Here is a 9,416-nt window from a genome sequence, read left to right as displayed (position 1 = left end):
ATGTACGAACGACATAGGTACCGCTAGTCGGGCGTCTGCTAGCGCGTAGATCGCATCTCACTGCACCTGCTGACGTGAAATAGATGGGGACATTATTAGTAGAATTCAAGTTGGATGGTTAAAGTGGAGGAATGCATTATTAGGTCTATTGAGTGATAAAAAAACACCTTTTAAACATAAGAAAAAATATTATAAGATGGTGGTGAGACCTGCAGCGCTTTATGGCATAGAATGTTGGCCATTAAAAGAGAAGCGTAAAATTAAATTAAGTGTTGCAGAAATGAGGATGCTAAGATGGATAAGTTACTTCACTCTTAGAGATAAAATGTGAAAGGAGATTATTACGAATCTATTTTCATGGATGATGATTTTGATGATAGCAAACACTCTTATTTCAAACACTCTTATTATGATTTTGATGATATATTTTATACGACTTCCTTATCTACTGACATTTCAGGTCCACACGATCAGACTGCAATTTAGAACCAGCTCAAGATTGGGTAGACTAGATCTGAGTCAATTTGTACCCTTTTTCTTTCTTGAGTCTATTGTATGTGGTTTGGCTCCTGATGCTTTATAACTTGGAAGTTTCTCTAACCGTTCCTTAAACTTTACTATTTTTGGAAACATCGTCCGAGATGATATTTATATCGTCCTGGATGATTGATTCAAAAGCAGAAACCTTAATTAGGGCATCCTCATTAAAGCAGCCGTCATTATGCAAAAACATTATCCTGGATGATTTTGTATCAGCCAGGATGATAGGCTCAAAACAGAAAGAATTTGCTGCCAGAATTATTTAGGAATTACTTATTTTTGGACATCATCCAGGGGTCGTCCAGGACTATTAAATATCATTCAGGACGATCTAGGATAATTTTTTCTAAATTAACCAGGCATTTAAGGAAAGAAATTATGACTTCATTAGATGATCAAATCGTCCTGGACGATCGTACAATCATTCGGACCGATACACTGGAAGATTAGACATCGAACAACTCTTTTTCAGGGCGATGTTCAGGATGATATTCCATGATTTGTACTGATCATCCAGGACAATATATTATCATCCTGGATGATATGAACAAATTTTTTTTGATTGTCTCAAATCGTCCCGGCTGATTGGGCTTATTTTACACTATTCATACAGGACGACATTAGTATCGTCCTAGACGATAAAGTCAGCAACTTGCATTAATGATCTCATTTTGGGATCTTCTATTTAAGCTATGACATAACACTTGGTAAGTGTCTTTGGAAGCTATTGTAGCTTTGTTCTTTTGGGGGGAACTTGAAGAGAGAGCTTGAAAGAGAGTGAGGAACAGGTGAAGTCTGAGAGAGAGAAGATCTGTGAGGGGGGGCTGAAGGGAGTGTGGAGGGGGATTCCACACGATTGCTCCGGCAGGCTTGCACCTTAATACCATCAGATTCAAGGCTTGTCTTGAGGGAAGTTCACCAAAGAAGAAGATCTCTTTGGTGTCAAAGGACCCGACGACTCCGTCGCACCGGGAAAGGTGGAAGTGATTTTGTAAGGGCTTCTCTGCCTAGATGTGGGGGCTAAAGGAGAGACACTTTTGTAGTGCAATACTTGGAGGGTTCCTCCAAGGAGTGGATGTAGGTCATGCTTTGATAGAACCACTATAAATCCGGTGTGTTCTTTCTTTAATACTTTCGCATTTCATTTCTGCATTTATTTTTCTTTTTTTATGGTGATATTGGATTTGGTTTGTGTTCTGATTTAAAGATTCTTCTTTTCTAATTCACCTCTCTTTATTAACCTTGGGCCAGTTCATAAGGGTCCTAATATCCTTAACAAACTTTCAAGTGGTATCATAGCAGTATTCATAAAATCTAGTTTTTAAAAGCCTTTGAATTTCGATCCATGGCTAATTTTCCAAATCATAATATTGCAGAAGGTTATTCAATCACTAGACCACCTTTGTTTCAAAATATTACATTTAATTTTTAGAAAATTCGCATGTTTATTTTTTTGCAAACAATTGATTTTCGCATGTGGCATATAATTTTGACTGGTTATACATTACCATCATGTGTTATAAATGGAATTAAAACTGATATTCCTTTTAATCAATGGAACAGGGAAGAAAAACTCAATGCTCAATTGAATGCAAAATCATTAAATTATTTTTTTTGTACTTTAAATTTTGAAGATTTTATGTTAGTATTCACATGCACTACTGGTAAGAAAATTTAGGATAAACTACACACCATATATGAATGCACTAGTGAAATCAAGCAATCTAAGTTGAATATGTTAATGCATGATTATGAATTATTTTCCATGAAATCTTTTGAGACAATCTTCGACATATATACTAGGTTTATTAAAATTATGACATCATTGCATGCTTTAGGAAAAGAATTTTCAAATTTTAAAAAAGTTAACAAAATTCTTCGTTATCTACTGGATAATTTGTGAATCAAAAGATTTGAATAAATATTCTATTGATAATTTGATTGGCTCATTCATTGCCTACGAGCAAAGTTTGGCTCAAAGACTTATAGATGCAGGTGAAACGATTTTCATAAAAGCTGAAGATATAAAAAAAGATAGCTTAGTTGGTGACGAATGCAATGACTTATCAAGCAAAATAAAAAAGCTCACCAAAGCATAAGCATCAACAAAAGAGGAATAAAGGTAAAAATGGTAATGAATTTAATATTTATTTTGAAGTTATTTGCCTTCGATGTAGGAAGCCTGGACATATAAAAAATCAATGCCCTAATTTGAGAATTCTTCCTGCAAAAGAAAAGGATAAAGCAAAGCAAATTATAAATTGGGGAAATAATGAAATGCAAAAAATCTTCTGGGCAGACCTTATTTCTGAAGCTTCAGACCAAGAGAAAGTTAATGATTCAAAGCCTTATTTGTGTGTTTGTGTTGTGTTTTGGTTTTAGTTATTTTCTTTTCTTTTTTTTATTTGCTTGTTTTTTTTCGATTTTTATTTTGTGTTTTTGTCTTTGTTTATTCTTTGATTTTTTTTTCTTGTTTTGTGAAATTTTTTCTCTGATCAACACACACATTCATTTTTCTAAAAATGAAAAATCTACTTCCTATTTTTTTTGAAATCTTTGGTAAATTGTGAATTACTTCTTTAAAAAAAGTCAAAGGAAGAAAACTCATGTTTTTTACTCTCAATCTGTATTTCCTAAAAGAGGTTATTCTACTTTTGATTTAAAATCTTTTTCATATTTTAAATTAGTTTTTGAAACTAAAATTTTTTTGGAAGGAGTTTTGGAAAATGACTATTTCTTTTTCTAATTTATTCCTTGATTTAGATATTGAATTAAAAAGTTTTTGAGCCTTTTTTAAAGAACTTGAGTTTGGATTATCAAATTATGAATTTCTAACCTTTCTAGGCTATGTGTTGTCAATACAGTTCTACTAAGTTTTTGATTAAAACCTAGAGGTAGCTTTCTCTTTTTAAGAATATTTATTTTGTTCACTAGATCAGGGATCATTTTTGTCTTTTAATCATTTTGTCTTTTGTATCCCTTCTCTTTTTGATAATATAAAAGGAGGAGAACGTACTGTTAAATGTGTCCTTTTTCTTGTATTTTTTCTTTCAAAAAATTAAAAACAACAAAATTTTTTTATCTCCCCTATTTTTAAAGTCTTATTCTAGTGAGGGGGAGATTAAGAGAAAATGTTTCCTATTTGCAAATTCAAATCATAATGTTTGCCATCATCAAAAAGGGGGAGATTATTATGGATCTATTTTCATGGATGATGATTTTAATGATAACAAACACTCTTATTATGATTTTGATGATATGTTCTTAACGACTGCCTTATCTACTAACATTTTAGGTCCACATGATCAGACTGCAATTTGGAACCAGCTCAAGATTGGGTAGACTAGGTCTGAGTCAACTTGTACTTTTTTTCCTTTCTTGAGTCTATTGTATGTGGTGTGGCTCCTGATGGTTTATAACTTGAAAGTTTCTCTAGCTGTTTCCTAAAGTTTACTGTTTTTGGTAACATCATCCAGGATGATATTTATATCATCATGGATAATCGGTTGAAAAGCAGAAACCCTGATTAGGTTATCCTCATTAAAGCAGCTGTCATTATGCAAAAACATTGTCCTGAATAATTTTGTATTGGCCAGGACGGTAGACTCAAAATAGAAATCATGTGCCGCCATATCTATTTAGGAATTACTTATTTTTGGACATCATCCAGGGGATCATCTAGGACTATAAAATATCATCTAGGACGATCCAGGATAATTTTTTCTAAATTAATCTAGCATTTAAGGAAAGCAATTATGACTTGATTAGACGATCAAATCATCTTGGACGATTGCAGGATTGTCCGGGCCGATACGCTGGACGATTGGACATCGGACAGCTCTTTTTCAGGGTGATGTTTAGGACGATATTCCACAATTTGTAATGATCATCCAGGATGATAATATATCATCCTGGATGATATGAACAAATTTCTTCTGATCGTCTCAAATCGTCCCGGCTGATTGGGCTTATTTTGCACTGATCATACAAGATGATATTAGTATTGTCCTGGATGATAAAGTCGATAACTTGCATTAATGAACTCATTTTGAGATCTTCTATTTAAGTTATGACATGACACTTAGTAAGTGACTTTGGTAGCCATTGTAGCTTCGTTCTTTTGGGGGGAACTTGAAGAGAGAGCTTGAAAGGGAGTGAGGAACAGGTGAAGTCTGAGAGGGAGAAGATCCTGTGAGGCGGGACTCAAGGGAGTGTGGAGGGGGATTCAACATGGTTGCTCCGGCAGGCTTGCACCTTAATACTGTTGGATTCAAGGCTTTTCTCGAGGGAAGTTAGCCGAAGAAGAAGATCTCTTTGGTGTCAAAGGACCCGGCGACTCCGCCACACCGGGGAAGGTGGAAGTGATTTTGTAAGGGCTTCTCCGCCTAGCTGTGGGGGCTAAAGGATAGACACTTTTGTAGTGCAATACTTGGAGGGTGACTCCAAGGAGTGGACGTAGGTCAAGATTTGACCAAACCACTATAAATCTGGTGTTTTATTTCATTATTACTTCCGCATTTAATTTTCGTATTTGGTTTTTATTGTGGTGATATTAGTTTTGGTTTGTGTTTTGATTTAAAGATTCTTCTTTTCTAATTCACCTCTCTTTTTATTAGCATTGGGTCAGTTCATAAGGGGCCTAACATCCCTAACAAACTTTCATAATTGATAAGAAAGGATGTTTAGAAATTGATTGAAAGACCTAAAGATAATGTGTTGTTGGATCTAAGTGGGTGTTTAAAAATAAAATGATTAATTCAGGAGTTGTGATTAAAAATAAGGTAAGATTAGTAATCCAGTGATATAATCAAATAGAAGGGATTAATTTTGAAGAAACGTTTACCCTGTAGCCAAACTTGAAGTAATTAAGGTTTTGTTAGCCTTTATCTATTTTAAGGGGTTTAAATTATAAGAGATGGATGTTAAGAGTGGATTTTTAAATGCTGTGATAGAAGAGTATTCTTAAGTTAAGCAACCTTTAGGTTTTGAAAATTTTAAATTCCCTATTCATGTGTTTAAATCAAAAACAAATATTGTATGGACTGAAACAGGCACCTAGGGATTGATATGAGAGATTAAGCACTTTTCTGTTAAAGAGATCATTTATAAAAGGAAGTGTGGACACCACTATCTTTTTGAAAAGGATAGGAGATGACATACTCTTATTCAAATATATATTGATATATCTTATTTAGATCTACAAATAAAAATCTTTGTGATGATTTTTTTAAAATATTAAGTAGTGAATTTGAGATGAGTTTGATAGGAGATTTGTATTATTTTCTTGATTTTAACATAAAGCAAAATAAGGAAGGAACATTTCTTAGTCAGTCAAAGTATATTAAGGGCATTCTCAAGAAATATGAAATGGATAATGCTAAACCAGTGACTATACTAATGAGTTGCTCAATGCAGTTAGATAAGAACTCTAAGAAAAAATCTATTGATCAAAAGAAATTTAGAAGAATAATTAGATCATTACTTTACTTGATTACTAACAGACCAGACATAATGTTCAATATTAATTTGTATACTATATTTCAATCTGATCCAAAGGAATCACATTTGATAGCAGTTAAAAGAATTCTGAGATATCTTTTGGGAACTCAAAACTTAGGGATTTGGTATCCTAAGCACAACTCTTCTTTTGAAATAGTGGATATTCAGATTCAAATTTTATAGAATGTAGAGCAGATTGAAAAGGTATATTTAGAACTTATCAATTCATATGAAACTCTTTAGTTTCTTGGTCTAATAAAAAATAGAATTCAGCATCCCTATCTACTACTGAAGTAGAATACATTGCGTTAGGTAGTTATCTGGTGCAAGTTCTTTGGTTAAAAGAATAATTGATTGACTTAGAATTTTCTATTGGCACAATTCCATTTTTCTAAGATAATACTACTTCCAAATGCATTTCAAAGAATCATATTCAATATTTTAGAACCAAGCATATAGACATACGACATTATTTCATTAAAGATCATGTAGCTAAGTGGAGTTTGAATTGCATCACATTGCTATGGAGAATCAACTTGTAGACATTTTCACAAAATCACTGGCCTTTGACACATTTAGCACTTTAAAGACCATATTAGTTGTGATTGATCTTAACGCTTAAATTAAAATTTAGTAAACTTGATTTATTGTGTAATTATGTATTTGTTTATTTTCACTTGTTATTTATTTTGTTTATTTTTTGTGTGTTTAGTTTTGTATTTTTGGTTTTGTTTTTGATTTTACTGGAAGCATGTTATTTTATTTAAGGTGATTGGTTTTGAGAAGATTTTTAAATTTTCATGTCTTATTTTCTAAGTGTTCTTTTCGCACTGTATGAATTTTGTAGCTTGTACATTATAGGTTTTTTGGTTAAAAACACAAAAATTAGTTTTTCAAAGGATTTCATACTATATGGTGATGTCATCATATTGTATGATTTGTGTTATTTTGTCTGTACAAGTGGGAACGATTTTTTAATTAATGTCCATTATTGATTACATATCATATGTATGAAATCACATTTTGTCTGTATGATCTTATTATCAGTTTCTATGGGGGATGAACCTAACCATCATTAAATGATCTTTAATATTTTAATCATCCTGAATGAACACATGTTCGTCTATACAATTGTATGGTAAAAAAGTCTATATGAAAGGATGCCTTGAAAATGGTGTTCTACAAAAAGCCATTTCTTTTTTACACGTATCCATTCATATGTATGAAATTATGTTCATACTGTATGATTTTAAAATTGTATGTACAATCTAAAAATTGTATGTAAAATCTATATTTTGTACTAAATGATAGGTCTTTTGTTTTTAAATAGAAAGGTCTTTGGATATGTTTTTCATCACTTTCTCATCCGTTCCAAACCTCCTAGAGCTCACATCATAGGAATGGAAAGTAGTAGCAAATGACCTTTCCTCTAAGGAATCTTTCTCTAAATCTGGTAGGGATGAAAATATTCTATCCAAAGAGAATGGGGATACTTTCTTTAGGTATTATGCTACAAAAATTACCCCTTCCTGACTCCTCCTTTAGAGTGATATTCATTTCTCTATCATGCCACTATTCACCTCAACCTAGTTTTCATTTATCCTTACTCTTGTCTATGCCTACCACAAAGAGACATTCCAAACCTTTCTGATTAACATGAAAGTAATCAGGACCACACTAGGATAACCTACTTCATTCTCAAGTAATGAGTATAAATTATAAAGGAATATCTAGATAACTTTCTCCATCTAAGAACCCAAGGGATTAGAGTGCACACTTTAACCTCTAGAGCTTACTTTGATTGGTCCAAAAAAAATCAAACTCTTAGATGTGTTGCTAAAGTGGGTCATTTGGCTCGTGTTTACTCTCTCAATCAAAATACATGTATTATCCAAAACATTTTGAGAACTTTAATTATTCCAAAAGTGGGTGATCGTATAAACATGAGTCCTCTTTTGTTTATAATCACTTATTTGATAACGAATGAAAAACCTTTTGATGAAGCCTAACTTATCATTAATTGTATTTACAATATTTTTGAGATTGGACTTCCTCATTATAAGAAAAAGAAAAATGTGGCTTTAGGACATCTAGTTGCTTATATCTTAAAAAATAAGTATAATCTTATCCATCCTGAAGCTCCAATTGAACTCCCTATTTACTTTACTGATGCCTCTTTTTGGGCACTCATTGGGCGGGATTAAATCTTTGAGGGAGATGATTCTAAGGAAGAAGGTGGAGCTCCTGCTCCAGTACCTGCACCTGGACCTAACCAGAACTTCTACCAAGAAATGGTCTAGTGCTTTGATAGAATGGAAACTCATTTTGATCAATGCTTTGATTAAATTTAGAATCACCTTAATCAACAGGATATTATATATAATGAAGACATGGGTTGGATCTGAGGGCAGTTTGACTTAGTGAACATGAAAATAGCTACCATCAATAGTTGTTTTTCAATGTTCAATCCATAACTCCTCCAGATTAAGGCCCCTCTAATTACTAGATGTACTTATGTGCTATTATTGTTGCTTATGAGTATTTGTGCTTGTTGTTGGGACGTATTTTCTATGATTTTAGTAATTTTTTATATTGGTGATTGATGTGTTGTTTTTGTATTTCTAGAATTATGTTATGCTTGATAATGCTAAATGGAAAAAATATGTGTATGTATTTTGAAAGATCTATGAAATGATGAAATGTTTTATTGACATGCATTGAATTTAATTTCTTGAAATGTCAATTTTCTCTTTTGAAAAACCATTTGTGGTTGATCTCTTGAATGAAATTTTGAATTATTTTATTCTACAAATTAATTTCCTTACAAAATTTAATCTTTCAAAACTTAAAATAAATTTATAACTAGATATAGCTTAGAAGATCAATTTCATGTTCATATATACAATATTATTTGTATATAATTATTGCAAAATAGATGTCTTATTTATTTTATTTTCTTTTTCAATATGTTTATTTTGGTTATTGATGGAATTTTAATTAAGATTATTAATATTGGAAAGATTGAAAAAGTGAAAAAAAAAACTACACAAATCATGCAAAAATTGAAAAGATGCGCAATGGTTCGCAATCTGAAATGAGGCACAACATTAGGCCGAATACAAAAGATGCATACGGTGTGCCACTAACATTTGAAAAGATATGCAATATCACCAATTAATAGAAAAAATTAGTATTATTCTTTCCTTTAATCATTAAATCTTTAATCCAAATCCATTTAATCGACAATCATCTTCACTATTGAATTAGAAACTATTTAATCTTTATTTTGTCAATTTTTGTAATAATTATTTTTATTTAATTTGTCTAGAATGAACAGTGCACCTAGTTGGCTTTTCTTTTCTTAGTTTATATTTGAT

Source organism: Dendrobium catenatum, unplaced genomic scaffold (genome assembly GCF_001605985.2).
Source record: "Dendrobium catenatum unplaced genomic scaffold, ASM160598v2 fragScaff_scaffold_387, whole genome shotgun sequence".
NCBI lineage: Eukaryota > Viridiplantae > Streptophyta > Magnoliopsida > Asparagales > Orchidaceae > Dendrobium > Dendrobium catenatum.
This window is presented reverse-complemented; position numbering follows the sequence as displayed.